Below are 18,398 nucleotides of genomic sequence, written 5' to 3' on the forward strand. Positions count from 1 at the left end.
AATGTCAGAGCAGAAAAGGCTCTAGAGTTTCCCAACACATGGTACAATGACGAACTAGAAGTCCACAGAGAATGGCATGGCTGACCATTCCTGTGGCTACTGACCATTCCTGTGGCCCTGGGTCTGCTGTTCAACTCCCATCTGTGTCAGAAAAGAAGCATCTGGACTCCACTAAAAACACACAAATGGAGGCTTGCTGATGACTCACTCAAACTCACAGTACAGGCACGAAAAAGGAGAGTGAGATAAACCCGTCAACATCCCATTAAGGACCTTTAAAACAAAAACTCGGTAGAAACTCCAGGCTAAACAGATCAAGCATAAACCCAGCTGCACACAATTAAAGACATACTAAGCCTAGAGTGGGACACAGGGAATTGAAACAGTCTGTGAGAAACATCTTTTTCTCCAAGGTTCCTAACCACTGTAGTTTAGCTAATGCTTAGAGGGAAATGCCTCACACAGAACAATGGAAAAAGTAAGAACTCAGGAGTCAGGCAGACTTTTATTCAAAACCACCTCCATCATGGCACACCTGTGCACTCCGGTAACTTAAAAGGATGTTCTTAAAGAATAGTGAAGTCCAGGGAAATATGTTCATCATAGTTTGGGTGGAGGAAAAAGCTTTCAAAATAACAAATACTGAGGATCTATTTTATACAGATAAGGAAGGATAGGCACCAAAGTGTTAACTGGTTGCTTCTGGGCTGTAGGATGAGAAATGGTTTTTATTTTCATCTTGATTGTCCATGGTTTTATTTTTTCTTTATAGAGGATATATATTATTTTTATAAAGAGAGAAAAGCAATGAAAGTAATTTTTGTGTAATCACACAATAGATCTTCTGTGTCTAACAATATTACAGACTAGATAGCTGAAGAAACTCCACCAGTACATGCTGGCCAAAACATAAATAAATAAAATATTAAAAAACGAATGTAGGACTGTGCTGACAGGAAAGTACGAAAAATTATCAGAAGCCAGAAGCACTGAGAAAACACAAAGCAATGAGGAAACACAGCTTCAGAGGGGGTGAGCAGGTGCTGAAACTGGGGTTTCCGTGAAAGCATCTGACAATCCCTTGTGGTCTAGACCTTGGGCCCACAAGGAGACAAGAAACAAAGTCTAGAGACCCAACAATCAGGGAAATTAGATTGGAAACTCCCACATAAAACCAGGACCACTGAAAGATCACATTCTCAGTGAATGAACCAGGAAAAACCCATCCCGCAGGGCAATATAGGGATACTTGCCAGTGTTGGCCTTGGCTCTCGGGGGAGAGAAAAACAGTGTCTTCTTTAAGAGCCATAAGCCCAATCTCACCAGAGTTTGGAGTTGGAATTCACATTATCTGTGTGACTTGAAAAACAGAATACTTATAATTTAGTTTAAAGCTGTTCTAAGTTGTTAGTGTTCCCAGACACCTGACAGAAGCAAACACAGTTCTTCTCTGATAAAATGCACTTGAAGCCTGGGACTGTAAGAATTCCTACCCATGAAGATCCAAAGGGTAGTCTTAGCCAGAGCAATCAGGCAAGAGAAAAAAGGAAAAGGCATCCAAATAGGCAAAGAAGAAGTCAAACTATATCTCTCCACTGATGATGTGATTCTATACCTAGAAAACCCTAAAGACTCTGCTGAAAGGCTACTAAGAACTGATAAACGATTTTAGTAAAGTTTCAGGATACTAAATCAGTGTATAAAAATCAGTAGTATTGTCTATATACCAATAATGTCCTGGCTGAGAGTCAAATCAAGAGCACGATCCCATTTACAATAGCCACAAAGAGGATGAAATACCCAGCAGGGTGTGGTGGCTCACTCCTGTGACCCCAGCACTTTGGGAGGCTAAGGTGGGAGGAACTCATGAGCCCAGGAGTTCAAGGCCAGCCTGGGCAATATGAAGACCCCATCTGTATACACCTGTAGTCTCAGCTAGTCAGGAGGCTGAGGTGGGAGGATCACTTGAGTCCAGGAGGTTGAGGCTGCAGTGAGCCATGATAGTACCATTGCACTCCAGTCTGGGCAACAGAGTGAGACCCTATCTCAAAAATAAATAAACAAATAAAAATAGAATAGGAACTCAGTGGGTTTAATGGCAGATTAGACTCACTTGAAAATAAATTAGAGACCTGATAGACAACTGAAAGATACATTTGAAGAAATCACCCAGAATTTAGCATAAACAAATAATAAGATGGAAAACACAATGGAAGAATTTTAAGAATGGAGCATAGAATAAGAGGGTCATACATTTAATGGGAGTTCCAGAAGGAGATAATAGAAAGAATGCAGAGAGTTGGTATTCAAAGAAGTTAAAGCTGAGAATTTTTCAATGAGAATAGAAACGAAAAACATCAGTGATCAGATACAGGAAGCCCACTGAATTTCAAACAAAATAAAAAGAAATCCATGGGTAGATATATTGTGAAACTGCTAAATACCAAAGACAAAGAAAAGATCATAAAAGCTACCAGAGATACAAGGCAGATTATATGCTAAAACACAGTGGTAATTAGACTGACAGCTGACTTCACAACAGTAACAATGCAATTCAGAAGTCAGTGAAATCTGTTTGAGTGCTCAGAGAAAATAACTGAAAACTTAGAATTATGTACTCTATGAACCTGTCTTTCAAGAGAAGAGGCAAAATAAAGACCCTTGAGTACTAGGACAAACAGACCCTCACTAAAGGCAAGGTGCTCTAGTTAAATGCTAAATTTAGGTCCAGAGGCCATTGGGACTATTAGGAGACACCCTTGTGTGATGTGGAGAGTGTAATAAACACAGGCATTAGAGAGGCTGTCCTGGTTTCAAATCTCACTTACTAAGTATAAGTACTTTTTGAGCCATTCTTGTCACTCACTGGCTACTGTTTCTTCCTCCATAAAGCGGGGGAAATAGTGTCTATTGCATAAGGTTATTGACAGAGTTAAATAAGATACAACATAAATCTCCTAAGAGACATTTAGAAGGGTAATTTTTAAATTTATTCATTCAACATGTGTTTACTAAGCATGTGATATGTGCGTGGCACTGTCTTTAGTCACTGAGAATGTAACAGAGAATGAAACAGACAAAAACCCAAATCTCATGGAGCTTACATTCTAGTGGTGGTGGGATAGGAGGGAGAAAATGGAGGATAAAATTAATTAAAATGTAGAGTGGGCCTGGCAAGGTGTCTCATGCTTGTAATCTCAGCACTTTGGGAGACCGAGACAGGAGGATTACTTGAGGCCAGGAGTTCAAGACCAGCCCAGGCAACATAGTGAGACCCTGTCTCTACAAAAAATAAAAATAAATTAGCTGGGCATGGTGGTGCGCCTGTAGTCCCAACTACTTGGGAGGCTAAGGCAGGAGGATCTTTTGAGCCCTGGCATTTAAGGCTGCAGTGAGCTTTAATTGTGCCACTGTACTTCAGCCTGAGCTGGATCTCACCACATTCCTCAGCTGCACATGTGGATGTGTTGAGTGAAGTCTAAACCATATATGTGGCTATAGTCTTAGCTACTCAGGAGGCTGAGGCAAGAGGATTGCTTGATCCCCGAGGTTTGAGGCTGCACTGCTGGGGATGGCCAGAGTGACCTACTCCCATTAAGTGCCATGCCCAGGCAGCCCACCGTGCCTGGCCCATCGGTGGACACATGGCCATCAAGCACTTGACCTTGGGTTGCTCCGTGATGGGAGGGTTAGGACCCCCCACGCTGGCAGCCACTTTGCCTTCCAGGCCTGGTCCTGCCCCACCCTCTCAGGCCTGTCATTCCCTTGGGCCTATGGTTTCCTGCCCTGGCTCCCTGTTCCACTTCAGCCACCTCTGCTATCCCCATTGCAGCCAGTGGGGTTACCCCATCTGCCTGAAGCCCCCACATCCCCTTTTCAGGGCTAAAGAGGCAGCAGCCGTGCCTCCTGGCCCCTCACTTAGAACAGGGTTCCCCGGCCTCGTTTTTTCTCAAGCACCATCTCTCCCTTTCTAGCTTCCCGGCTCTTCTGTCTGTGGGGGTGGGAGTGGTGACTGCAGATTTTAAGAATGGAAGAATGGAGCCAGGCATGGTGGCTCATGCCTGTAATCCCAGCACTTTGGCAGGCTGAGGCAGGTCACTTGAGGTCAGGAGCTCAAGACCAGCCTGGCCAACATGGTGAAATCCCGTCTCTACTTAAACAAACAAACAAAAAGCCAGGTGTGGTGGCAGGTGCCTGTAGTCCCAGCTACTTGGGAGGCTGAGGCTAGAAGAAAAAGAGGGAAGGGACGGAGAGGACAAAAGAGAAGGGAGAGAAAGGAAAAACATTCATTTGATGGGGAGAAATGCAGTGAAATGAGGGAAAACACAGCAGCAGAGGCTGTGCCCGGTACAGTCAGGACCAAGGGGAAACTGAGTACCCAGGGATGCATCAGAGTGGAGACATGGGCAGAGAAAGCTTCCCTGAGGAGGTGGCCTTAAGGGCTCTCCTGCAATTAAGAACACCTTCCAGGGGCAGCTGGAGACTTCGTGTGTGTGTGTGTGTGTGTGTGTGTGTGTGTGTGTGTGTGTCTGGAGGGAAACGCCTGGGAAGGTGGGCTTGTGGGATGTGGGGGTAGCCAAGAGGCAACATTCAGCAGGGACTTGAAGAGTGGGCTGGAAGCCTGGTGAGAAGGGAAAATTAGATCAATCTGGAGTCATCGCAGAGGTGATGGTCGGAGCACTGATGAGGCTGAGTATCTGGAGAGAAGAGAGAGAAAAATGAGCTGAAGACAGGACCTAAAGAATGACCGCAGTCCCCAAAAGAGGCAACAGCGAAGAGCGGCTCAGCCTGCTCAGGTTTGAGCCTCAGTTCTACCGCGTGCTAGCTATGTGATCTCAAGTGAGGTACTTAACCTCTCCGGGCCTCAGTGTCCTGCCTGGCAGTCTTGTTATGAAGTCTAAAAGCACCCAGTGGATATCAGCTGTGGAAAACCAGTATGGTTTTATTTTTTCATAACTGGAAAAAAACTACTGCAAGCACATAGCCTCTGTGTGGGGGTGAGCCATGCCTTCCCTCACAAAGGTCCCCCTTTTGATCTTTTCCTGTGTGGGCATGGCTGGCTGGCTGACATTCTTAGTCATTCAGGTTTCCTTAATAAGTCTATTCACTGCTAGACTGTTAGGTCAAACGCAAATTAATGTGGCCTGAATCAAATTTGTGGAATAGGTGATTGGTTGACATTGACTTTACAGAGCCAGTTTGGGAAGCGGTCATAAAGAAAAGACCTACAGCTGACTCGAGGCCGTGGTCTGTAGTGCGCGGTTGGTTCGTGCCTCAGATCCCTGTACGCGTTTTTCTTTTGGCGTGGGATGGCCATGACACCCACAAACAGAGCCCCATTCCCAGGCTAGCCAGAGCAACGTTTCCGAAATGATCTCGCCTGGAACGCCTGTTTCTCTTGCGGCGGGTGGAGGAGGTGCTTCCTCCTGCCTCAGGGCCGGGGTCTGCATAGTCATCCCTGCCGCTGCCCCCCGCCCCCCGCCGGGACCACGCACTGACGTTCAGGCACCTGCAGATGGCCTCCTGTACGCCCATCTGTGCAACCTCGGACCCAGAGGCGTGAGTCCTGACTCATGTCTCGACCCGGGAGAAGTGAGTTCTGAATCATGTCCCGACTTCCAGGAGAAAAAGGGCCTTGGAGTGGGGACATGAGAGGGAAGAGGTAGGAGAGAAAGTGACACCGAAGAGGTTGGGCACCAAGACTGTGTGTGAGATGGGAGAGCTGAGGGCTGCGGCCGGGGCTGTGGAACTGACCTCCAGGCATGTCAAGAGGAAGGTGACTAAAAGTGAAGGGCTGAGGGGTGGGTTCCTGGCCCACAGTTGGGAACTCTAGGCTAAAGCCACCTAGCCCTGGAAAGGGGAGTCCGTGGTGGGCGCCGTAAGGAATGTGTCTATTCTTTCCAGATACCTGCTGCACTGGACCAAGGTGGATGCATTCCCAGCATTCGGCTCTTGGGTGGGAGCCAGAGGCAGGATTCAACAACTCCTGGTTATTCAGTTAGAGATAACAGAACCTGTAGATGGCGGAGCACACACAACCAAACGGACACATACAGATACAATGACACACAGTCACACAAACCTATACAACCACACATTCATACAGACACACACACAACCACACACATACACACACACACACGACACCCACCACAGATACACACAAATACCCACACCCACACGTCCACACACACACACACCCCCACAAATCCACACAAACAGACACACACAGATACAATGACACACAGTCACACAAACCCACCCACACACAACCACACATCCACACATCCACAAACACACAAAACACACCCACACATCCACACAGACGCATTCACAAACACACACCCACACATCCACACACACAGACACTCCCAAACACACAAAACACACACAGATGCACACTCACACCCACACCCACACATCCACACACACACCCATACAGACACACACACAGCCACACATCCACACACATACACAAAACACACCCACACACAAATACACCCACACATACGCACACTCACAACACACCCACAAACACACAAAACACCTACACATCCACACACACACCCATACATCCACACACACACACAGACGAACATACACATAAATCACACCGTCATACAAATCCATACAACCACATTCACACACACACAAAACGCCCACACACACACACAAAACATCCACACACAGACACACAATACACATCCACATACCACACACAGACACACTCACAAATACAAACACACCCACACACTCACACACACCCCCACACATCCACACACAAACATTCAGACACAAAAACACATCCACACACACACACACACCCACACATCCACACACAAAAAAACACCCACACATAAACACACACACCCACACACAAAACACCCACACAAACACACACTCACAAACACATAAAACACACCCACACATGCACACAAAACACCCCCCACACACACACAAAACCCTGACACAGACACAAACACACAAAACACACCCACACATTCACACACACTCACAAACACACAAAACACATCCACACATCCACACACACAAACACACAAAACACATCCACACATCCACAGACACACAAACACCCACACATTCACACACAGACACACACAAACACATCCACACACACACACACCCACACATACACACACAACCACACACGGATGCACACAGATACAATCATACACAGTCACACAAACACACACAACCACACACACAAACACACGGATGCACACAGATACAATCACCCACAGTCACACAAACCCACACATTCACACAGGCACAACCACACACAACCACACATACACACATACAGACACAAGCACACATGACCACATGTTCACACAGACACACATACAACCACACACAGTCACACAAACAACCCACACAGACACACACATGCACAACCGAACACAGACACACAGTTACAGCCACACACAGTCACAGTCATACACACAAAACTACACACAACCACACACACACTAACACTCATACAACCACACATTCACACAACCACACAAACATGCACAGACACACACACACCACACAGTCACACAAACGCACAATCATATAACCACACACATCACACAAATACACACACAGACACATGCACACAGTCACACAAACACAGCTATGTGCACACACACACACAAACACAGCCCCACAAATACACACACAAACATAGCTCACACAGACACACACACACAAATGAGGTTCATTGTGAACATTATCTGCAGCAAAGCAAAACGTTCCAGACATCTTTTCAAGATGAAAGAGAGAAGGATTCTGAAAACTCTGTAGGGAGTGAAGTGTGGCAGCTCATTGTTACTACATTTAAGACATGTAAGATAAAGATATATCTTTATTTAGTCCTCTGTCTTTATCGTTTCATTTAAACGAGTATAGGACTTGGCTAAAAAGGCTTTAATCAGTTTTTCCTGTCGTTGGTCCTACCTCCCCTGACCCCCACTGATGTTTCTTCTCAACCATGAATTCTCCCATGTTAACGTTTTCAGGAATTGGACCTTGAGGGTCCAATTTTTTAACCTTTTTTTAAAAAAATTATACTTTAAGTTCTGGGATACACGTGCAGAAGGTGCAGGTTTGTCACATAGGTATACACGTGCCATGGTGGTTTGCTGCACCTGTCAACCCATCATCTACATTAGGTGTTTCTCCTAATGCTATCCCTCCCCTAGTCCCCACCCCACTACAGGCCCTGGTGTGTGATGTTCCCCTCCCTGTGTTCATGTGTTCTCATTGTTCAACTCCCACTTATGAGTGAGAACATGTGGTGTTTGGTTTTCTGTTCCTGTGTTAGTTTGCTGAGAATGATGGTTTCCAGCTTCATCCATATCTCTGCGAAGGACATGAACTCTTCCTTTTTTATGGCTGCATAGTATTCCATGGTGTATATGTGCCACATTTTCTTTATCCAGTCTATCATTGATGGGAATTTGGGTTGGTTCCAAGTCTTTGCTATTGTGACTAGTGCTGCAATAAACATACGTGTGCATGTGTCTTTATAGTAGAATGATTTATAATCCTTTGGGTATGTACCCAGTAGTGAGATTGCTGGGTCAAATGGTATTTCTGGTTCCAGATCCCTGAGGAATCACCACACTGTCTTCCACAATGGTTAAACTAATTTACACTCCCACCAACAGTGTAAAAGCATTTCTATTTCTCCAGAAGGGTTTCTGTGTCTCCATCTCAGCACTTCCTACATCCTTGTGTAAGTCTCTTCTTTTAGGGGTCTCCTGCACCAGGCTGTAAGCTCCTTGCAGGCAGGGACACTGTCTTATTTATTTTATAGACCCTGTGCCCAGTGCTTGGCATATAGGAGAGAGATGCCACATGTTTATCTGCTTGGTACCAACATGAAGACACTTAGTACTCAAGGCTTTACTCAAACATTTGGTGAAACATGGAATCCAGGTGCTCATTGCTTCCTCCCCACAGGTGTGGCTCAAGGTGGCCCAGCCCCTTAGAGCTTTGGAGGCCATCCTGCAGCTGCTCTGCCAATAATACTTATATTTTTCTCATGCAAAACGGCTTGCAAAAAATAGTTCATTGTGCTTTCTGATTTCAGTTTTCCAGATATCTGTATGCACAGAAAACACAGATTGCCTCCAGTTTCTGACAGAATGTCTCCATCTAAGCTTAAGCTTTCAAAGCTTTCCATCCTTAGATATTGCCCATTGAGTAGATGTAAGTGGGATAATCTTTGTCTCCCTTACCTACATCTCTCAGTGGGATGTGGTCCAGCAGATACAGGCAGAGGAATGGGATAGCAGAAGTAGAGGTAATTAAACTATCCCCAGTTCTTCCTTGCTAAGTGGGAAGGAACGTGGCAGAGTGGGGAAAAGGACATGTTTTGATAACAGAAAGACTTGACATGAGTCCCTGTCCTGCCATAAACCTGCTGTGGGACACTGGGCAAATTACTCGTCTTCTCTGAGCCTCAGGTTTCTCATCTGTAAAATGGGGATAATAGTACCCAACTCAGAGGATTGTTGTAGAAGTTAGAGGTAATTTTTTGTAAAAGTATGGTCACAACTATGTTAGATCTCACATGGCCCCCCTCACACACACACATATGCATGCGTGGAGAAGCCTAGAGAGACAGACAAACAGAGAAGAAATTGTGGAAATAAAACACCAACATGTTAACAATGGTCATAGGTATGTGGTGGAATAAACTGTGATTTTTCCCCCTTTGTCTGCTTTTTGGTATATTTAACTTTTTTTTTTTTTTTACGTGAACATATATTGACTTTATAATTAGGAAAATAGGAAATAAACTTTAAGGCATAAAATAGGAAAAAAGAAATAATATGCATTAAGTATCAGGCATAAGTTGGCACTCGGTAAATGGTAGCTATTTTTACTAATTAGTTATTATGCCTAATAATAATAATTAGAACTAATGATTTCCTCTGGGACCAGAGGTTGTGAATTAGTCTGTAGGTGGTGGCTGATGACGCAGAGCTCCCTTCCCAGTGAGGAGGAGTTCTGGGTTCACTTCCAACTGGGGCCACCCCTCACGGCCTTCCTGATCCTTCGGCAACCCCTCTGAGTGTCAGACCTGACACTGCTCCCACAGTGGCCTCCTTCCCCTCTCAAAGCAGTCCAGCAGCGGAACTCCCACCTCTCAAAGCAGTCCAGCAGCGGAACTCCCACCTCTCAAAGCAGTCCAGCAGCGGAACTCCCAGTGGCCACAACAAAGGGGACCTCACTTCCGGGCAGGCAGAGGTATTTTCCAGGGAGGAGCTTCTCTTCCATGGAGAATGTGGCGGGACATTGCCATCCGTCTGTGGATGGCAGGTCATTCATTCAGGGTAACAGTAAGAGTAAAATTTCTTCTGTTTGGGTTGCAGAAGAGGTTCTTGATATGGTTTGGCTCTGTGTCCCTACCCAAATCTCATCTTGAATTGTAGCTCCCATAACTCCCACATGTTGTGGAAGGGACCCAGTGGGAGATAGTTGAATCATGGGGGCGGTTTCCCCCAGACAGTTCTTGTGGTAGTGAACAAGTCTCACGAAATCTGATGGTTTTATTGGGGGGTCCCCTTTCACTTGGCTCTCCTTCTCTCTTGCTGCTGCCACTTAAGTAGTGCCTTTTGCCTTCCGCCATGATTGTGAGCCATCCCCAGCCACGTGGAACTGTGAGTCCATTAAACCTATTTGTCCTCTGTCTTAGGTATGTTTTTATCAGAAGCATGAAAATGAACGAATACAGTTTCCCAGTAAGAGTTTCCAATGTCTAAAATGAACTTGATGCTGCTGATTGGAAGATTTTATATATATACATATATGTGTGTGTGTGTGTGTGTGTGTGTATATATATATATGAAGGTAGAAGGAGACATTTTTAACTTTCATAATCAATAGATATTATCACTACATATGTAGCTTATATATAGGTTTATATATATCTTATATTTTTTAGACATATATTTATATATAAAATCTATAGATAGGTTTTATATTATATTATAATATAATTTTATATGTAAATATATAACCTATCTATAGGTTTTATAGTGATATCTCATATATATAGCTCATATATATAGCTCATATATATATAGCTCATATACATATAAAATATATATATAGTGATGATAATGGTCAGGATTTAGCCCAGGTGAGAATTTTAGACTAAACCCTTAAATCCTTTAGAGTCCAACAGGTTCAACCAGAGAGAATTGAAATTGTGCATAAAGGAAAGGGAAGGTGAAATTCCTAGCTGACTGAGTGACTGTGAGCAAGTTAGACAACCTCTCTGAGCCTGTATCCTCAGGTGTAAAATGAGGGATCAGCACAGTTGGTCCTTGAAATCCCTGGAAGTCTCAATTCCGTGACACGATGATTATAGATACAGTCAGTTCTGAGAAGAAAGTGAACTTGGACGTTTTCTGTGCTCAGTGGGCATGCTGCCAAATGTGATGGATAAGACAGGAAGGGACAGGAATTCTTTCTGGGGCCAACACTTACCAGCGTGGCCCCAGAGATGACAAATTATGGAAGGACTTCAGCTGGTGGCTTCTAAACAAAGGCAGCAGATCTTCCTAAATCGTTGTGATCCCGCTGTTGCATCAGAGGCTAGCACTGTACTGCTAGGTGTTAAATGCCTGCCCTGTGCCAGGCACGGTGGCAGATGTTGGACATATCGTATGTGATCTCTGATCCTCGGGCAACCCTGCAGGACTGACATTGCCATTGTTTCAGGTTGAAGCAGTGGAGACTCACGAGGTTGCTCGTGTTTTTCAGTGGATACTTTCTGTGCAGCTATGATGTGCTCAGTGAATGGCGCTGAGAATCCCAGTGTGAGCGAGGTCTTCCTGCCCTGGTGGAGCTGGCAGTTTAGAACAGGTAGAGATGAGTTCAAGGACAATTGTAATACATCGTGAAAGGGGCTTCAAAAGGGGTTAAAAACAGGGTGTCATGGGAGCCTAGTGAAGGGGGCCCCACAAGCCAGCAGAAGGGTGGGGCAAGGCGGAAGGAATGACGTTCCAGGCAGAGGCCAGGTTCGTGCAAAGGCTTAGGGTCTTTTTCTATCAGACAGCGGGAGGACTTGGCAGGCAGGGCAGTGTGACTGGAGCTTAAATAGACCTGTGGTCTGAGATGGGGCCAGAGAGGGACCCAAAGTCAAAGCATGGAAGGGCTTGACCAGGCCAGAGAGTTTAGACTTCACCCTGCAGGCAGAGAGGAGCCAGTCATTCATGCATTCGTGCACCCAGTCACTGTTTATTGAGCACTTACTTAGGACCAGGATGGAGGAGTCAGCAATGCACAAAACGGTCAACAATCCCTGCCTTTGTGAAGTGCCGTTATTTATGGGGGGTGGTGGATGAGAGAACGGGAGATGGAAAATATACAAAATAAATGAGTAAAATCTATACTGTGATGATTGGGGATGGGCGCTATGAAGAAAATTAAGCAGGGAGAGCTCTGGAGGGCTGGGAAGAGTGTGGGCTGCACTCGTAAGCAGAATGGTCAGGGGAGGCCTGCCTGAGAAGGGCACACTTGGACACACACTTGAAGGAAATGAGGGAGTGAGCCAGGGACAGGCTTGGGTTTTGGCTATGACATGAAGGACACATTGGAAGCGGAGGTTGCGAGCCAGGAAACTGGTGAAGAGGCTGTTGAAGTTCAGGTGACCCATGATGAGGTGACAAGTGATGGCAGAGATGTGTGTGAACTGCAGTGACAGGAGGGATAGGACTTGGCTGGCTCTTTGCTTGTGAGGGGAGAGGGAGAATGAATCTCTTCTCTCTGGTTTCTGGCCGAGGTGCTGGATGGATGGGGAATCCCTCCTCTGAGTCAGGAACAAAGCTGGAGGCTCAGAATTGGAGTAGAAAAATGACTAACTGAAAGTAACTTGCCCATGTACACCTTGTTCATAGCAGCATTATTCACAATGTCCATGAATGAATGAAAGAATAAACAGACTCCACCTTTAAAAGGAAGGATATTCTGACACGTGCTACAGCATTGATGAACCCTTAGGACATTATGTTAAGTGAAATAAGCCAGATACACAGAAGGACAAACACTATATGAGTCCACTTTCTCCCGTCCCCAAGATGGAGTCTTGCTCTGTTGCCCAGGCTGGAGTGCAGTGGTACAATCTTGGCTCACTACAACCTCTACCTCCCGAGTTCAAGCGATTCTCCTGCCTCAGCCTTCAGAGTAGCTGGGATTACAGGCAAACGTCTGCACGCCCTGCTAGTTTTTGTATTTTAGTAGACACAGTGTTTCACCATGTTGGCCAGGCTGGTCTCAAACTCCTGACCTCGTGATCCACCCATCTCGGCCTCCCAAAGTGCTGGGATTACAGGCGTGAGTGACTGCGCCCGGCCATGATTCCACTTGTAAGAGGCACCAAGAGTAGTCAAATTCAGAGTCAGAAAGTAGAGTGGTGGTTGCTGGGGATGATGTGGGGGAGTTGAGAGTTATTGTTTGATAGGGAAAGAGTTTCAGTGGAGAAAGATGAGAAAAGTTCTGGAGATGGAAGGTAATGATGGTTGCACAGCAATGAATGTACATGATGCTGCTGAATTACACACTTGAAATAGTTAAAATGGTAAATTGTATGTTATATATATTTTTCCAAAAATTAAAAAAGTATTCCAAGTAATTTGCCCAAAATCACATAGCGAGCAAATCCAGCCCAACTCCGGAGCTCCTTGTGCACCTCCAGCCTCTTATTCTGAGCTCTCTCTGTCTCTCACTACTCTCTCCCTGTCTTCTAGGCTGGCTTTGATGACTTGGTAAAATTACTTAAATTCTCTGGGCCTATTTTTCCCCTGTCTGTAAAGTAGAGATACCTCATAGGGTTGTTGTGAGAATTAAATGAATCCATGCACCTAACTTGCCTGCCACAGAGTAAACTCACGATGTATTAGTTACTATTACTATTCTAATGTCAGAACAACCCAATCCAGGTAAAAACAGCACAGACCTGGACTAAAATCCATGCTCTAGCACTTGGGAGCTGTGTGTCCTTGGGCAAAGCACTGAACCGGCTTAAGTCTCAGTTTCTACCTATTATCAGGAGCTATCTGGGCTGATAGTTCCTGCCTGGCAGGGTTGAGAGCAGGACTAAATCAGACCTGTGTCCGAGGCCCCCAGTCCAGTGCCTGCCTGTCAGCCACAACCTCCAGCCCATAGTGACTGTTACTGTGTGGACACAGGATCACAGTTATGCAAGGAAAAATTCACATAGTGACATGAAATCTTTTTCTACTTCCATGCCATTTTATAGGCAGAAATAGCACCTCCCTGCTCGTAGTTGAGGTATTTGAAGATCCTGAAGCCATACCTTTGTGCAGGCTTCAGTAATGTGTCTGTGTCTGATTTATTCGTTTTACAAAGCGGTCTGATTCAGCCAAGTCTAAGTAACATTGACTGATTCTCTGCTCCAGGCCTGGCCCCTTGCTGTTGCTAGAGAGTCAGAAATGAGTCGGACACAGCCCCTGTCTGCAAAGAACTGATACTGGCCCAAAGAAGAGCCAAGGACATTGTCACAGCAAACTACACTAAGACTGCAGAAACCTGGGTTCTTTCCTGAGCCCTAAAACCTAAGTGCCAGGAAACCTTGAACAAGCCACACCTCCCATCTCCAGAACTTGTCTACATGCAGAATGAGGACCTTGAACTTGCTGGTCTCTATGGCTTGAAGCTTTTTCCTCTTCAAATGTGTTGACTCCTTTGCCCTGTGCTCTCTGGGAGCAGTCTGCAGGACACAGGATAATTAGGGGAGGTTATACCAGAACCACTGCCTTCCGAGCTATATAGACTTGGCCTTGGAACCTTCTCGGTCAGCCAGGATGGGCTTAACCCTGTGGCATCCTGGGATCCCAGCAGCACTCTGGTGAGGAAGAGGAGGGGGATAGAGCCAGGAACTGGAGAGGGGACCCTGGCCAAGGCTGCAGGCCAGTGTCCCACCTGGGTGAGCAAAGAGGGATTAAGAGTGGAGGCTCCAATAGCCAAGGCAGCCTCGGGCTAACTAGGCTCCCGGGGCCAGGAAGCTGACTCGCTCCAGACCCCCACTGGGCCTGGGGGCCCCCAAGCAGTTCAGGCCTGACTCCCAAGCAGCACACCAGACACTAGATGTATTCCAGGCTTGATCTGTGTGCCAAGGGAAGGAGCTCACATCCCACTCCTCCCCTGGGAGGAAGGATGGGGGACAGCTTGCTGTGGGAGAGGTACTTTCTTCATGGGGGATCTTGAAGCATTTGCTTCATTGGCCCAAGTTTCCCCTCACCTGTGGAAAAGTGTCCCAGCTCTCCTCTCCGTGGTCGGCCTTCTGGCCGTCTCTCTATCTCATGCCAAGGCATGGTCTGCTCATCTCACGTGGGACGCAACGCTAGTGCTTTATCTCAGGCTGGAATTGAGTCGAAGCCGGCAAAGCTGAACTGAGATTCTGGGATCATTGGTATGTGCACTGGCATTGCGATTCCCAGTCAAATTCTCGGTAGCCAACCCAAGTCGATTAACGCGAGGAAGAGAAATTGCAGGTTATCATTCAACCACCACCGCCATCCATATGCATGAAGCCTGGGGACCTGACTCCCTTGCAGAATGAAGCATAACCTTTAGAGGGACCAATTTCAGAGAAATCGCCACCACTACCTCCACGCACTCTCACCGCCTCCCTGCAAGCCAAAAGGAGTGTTGCTTTAGCTCTGTGGCAGCAAAGGAAGCCGCTTGGGCTGCTCACATACCATGTATGTTCTCAAAGAGTTTGATGGGCTTCTGCCACTTAAGAAATTGGTCACATTTAGAGATATTCAGCTTCAGTGAACATGTCTCGGCTGTATATAGGAAAAACATACTATTATCTCTAGAGCTTGCTTGAAACAACAGGCTTGTTCCTGAAACAGATGTTTTGTGAAACCCATCGTGACATGCTCATCATCTTGGACTGGAGATGGGCCAGCACTTAGTTACCAACCTCGCAAGGACACCAACATCTCTGCTGGCTGCCCGTTCATCCCACGCAGCTGGGCTCAGAGGAGACACTGCCTGTGGCTCCTTCTTCTGGCTCGTGAGTTCTGAAGTTAAACATTTTACAAGCTTGAGAATGTAGACAGAGGCAGTCAGCCAGGTATGCCTTGAGAAAGATGTTCCCAGGATATTGACTCAGAATGTTTTAGTGCTGTTCAGCTAGCATCTACTGAGGGCCTACTGTGCACCAGGCACTATTCTAGTTGCTTCCAGTTACATGATCTCACAGTAACCCCCAAGTGTACCCAGGTCAGACATAAGGACACTGGACTCTTACATCAGTTTCCTAGGGCTGCCTAACAAGTTACCTCAAACTGCATGACTTAGAACAACACAAATGTCTTCTCTCACAGTGCTAGAGGCCAGAAGTCTGAGAGCAGGGTGTCCGCAGGGCCATGCCCCCACCAAAGCTCTAGAGGAGAATCCTTCCTTGTCTCTTCCAGCGTTTGATAGCTCTTGGCTAGGTAGCATGACGCCAGCCTCTGCCCTCGGCTTCCCATGGCCCTATCCTCTGTGTGTATCTGCATCAAATCTGCCTCTGCCTCTCTGCTATAAGAACATCTGTCCCTAGATTTAGGGCCCTCTCTAAATCCAGAATGATCTTGGGATCCTTAATTACATCTGCAAAGACTCTTTTTTCCAAAAAAGGTCACATTCACAGGTTTCAGGGGTTAGGACTTGGATATCTCTTCTGGGGGACAGTATTCAGCCCACTGCAGCCTTCCAACTGTTATCTAATGGTTTCCCCAAAGTCACACATGGAGAAGAGGTCTCAGTAGGGCATGGAACCCAGGCTGGTCAGCTCCAAACTAAGACACGCTATGGAGCTTTGATCAGGTGGCACTCATCAGGTGCTGCAAGGCAGGCCCTGGTGTCAGTGCTGAGATGCAAACATGAAGTGATGGGCCCTGTTCTTAAGAAAGTTATAGGCTGGGCACAGTGGCTCATGCCTATAATCCCAGCACTTTGGGAGTCCAAGGCAGAAGGTTTGCTTGAGCCCAGGAGTTAGAGGCCATCCTGGACAATATAGAGAAACTCTGTCTGTACTAAAGATACCAAAACTAGCCAGGAGTGGTGAACTGTGCCTTTAGTCCCAGCTACTTGAGAGGCTGAGGCAAGAGGATTGCTTGAGACCAGGAGTTTGAGGCTGCCGTGAGCCATAATCACACCATTGCACTCCAGCATGTGCAACAGAGTGAAATCCTCTCTCAAAGAAAGAAAAGAAAAGAAAAGAAAGAAAAAGTTGTGGTTGGGTGGGAGGGAGCTGTGCATATTGGTTCAGAGTGAGAGTTTTGAGTCAAGCCAATCCAGAATCATAAGCCAGATTTGCCACTTCTAAGCTGGATGACTTTGGGCAAATTATGCCATTTTTCTGTGTCTCATTGGGAAACAGTCTCTTATGGAAACAGGGAATCATATGAAGAAGAATCCTAACCTCAAAGGGTTGTGGTGAGAATCAAATGAGAGGATGTGCTTAGCACACAGGTGTCCAAGCAGCGAGAGCCCCAGCATCCTGACCCCACAGCCTTTGTGGTTAACCACTGCTCACTGCTTTCCACCTGCTAGGATGCCCCAGAATATTTGAATCAGAGCCTCCAAATGGAAAAGGGACAGTGGAAGACTTCTGTACAAGTCCCCAGAAACCAGGCTGAGGAAGAGGGAGAATCCGAAGCTGACTTCAGGGTTTTGAGCTTGGCTCACTGCGGAGATGAAGTTGCCAGTAACAACATGGAAATAGCAAGAAGCAGGTTCAAGGGGATGTATTATCTTCATCCTGGAACATTGGACTGCTGAGATGCAAGTGGGCTCTCTGGGTGGATTTTTCTGGCAGGCGTTGGACTTCCAGAAAATGATTCTTCAAAGCTACACAAAGACTAAGAGTGTGGGAAATAATTGATCCCATTTTGGCAAATTCAAGTGTTGTCCTGGGTGAAGACTTCTAGGGGCAGAGAGCAAACTAGAAAACAGAAAACAGAAGTGGGTACTCATGGGTTTGTGGTCATGGCACTCAGTTTTCTTGCCTGCAGAGTGGGTGCCTTGCTTTGTTCTTCCCAAGCTGCTGTTGAGGCTGCATTAGGTCAGGAATGGGAAATTTCCCTGTAGACTGTGCCCTGAGCTGTGGCGAGAGGCAGCAGACAGTAGCGTCAACCCCAGTCTCCCAAATGCTGGCAGGACAGGAGAGGTACAAGTGAAGCGCCCCCTGTCTTTGTGTCATAGCTGAGGAATAATTGTTCCCTCTTCTGGTTTGAACTGGCCTTTTGAATAGACTCTAAATGTGTTCATAATCGCCAAAGGAACGACACAATAAAAACTGGAATTTCTCCATTCCCTGGCAAGGGGTGTGCATTTGCCAGTGGCTTTTTTTTTTTTTT

At 46.3% G+C, this 18,398-nt stretch overlaps 1 protein-coding gene and 1 long non-coding RNA gene across 9 annotated transcripts in view; both read left to right on the forward strand.

The window, feature by feature from the left end:
- The window catches only part of LOC144335141 (uncharacterized), a 36,737-nt gene extending 30,640 nt beyond the window's left edge, over positions 1-6,097 (forward strand). Inside the window, exon 2 of the long non-coding RNA XR_013405604.1 lies at positions 4,268-6,097. This is a non-coding gene — a long non-coding RNA (uncharacterized LOC144335141). The remainder of the gene's footprint in view (positions 1-4,267) is intronic.
- Positions 1-18,398, forward strand: part of TTLL11 (tubulin tyrosine ligase like 11) — a 272,684-nt gene that overhangs the window by 187,997 nt on the left and 66,289 nt on the right. The gene's annotated exons all lie outside the window — the stretch shown is intronic.

Source organism: Macaca mulatta, chromosome 15 (assembly GCF_049350105.2).
Source record: "Macaca mulatta isolate MMU2019108-1 chromosome 15, T2T-MMU8v2.0, whole genome shotgun sequence".
Lineage (NCBI taxonomy): Eukaryota > Metazoa > Chordata > Mammalia > Primates > Cercopithecidae > Macaca > Macaca mulatta.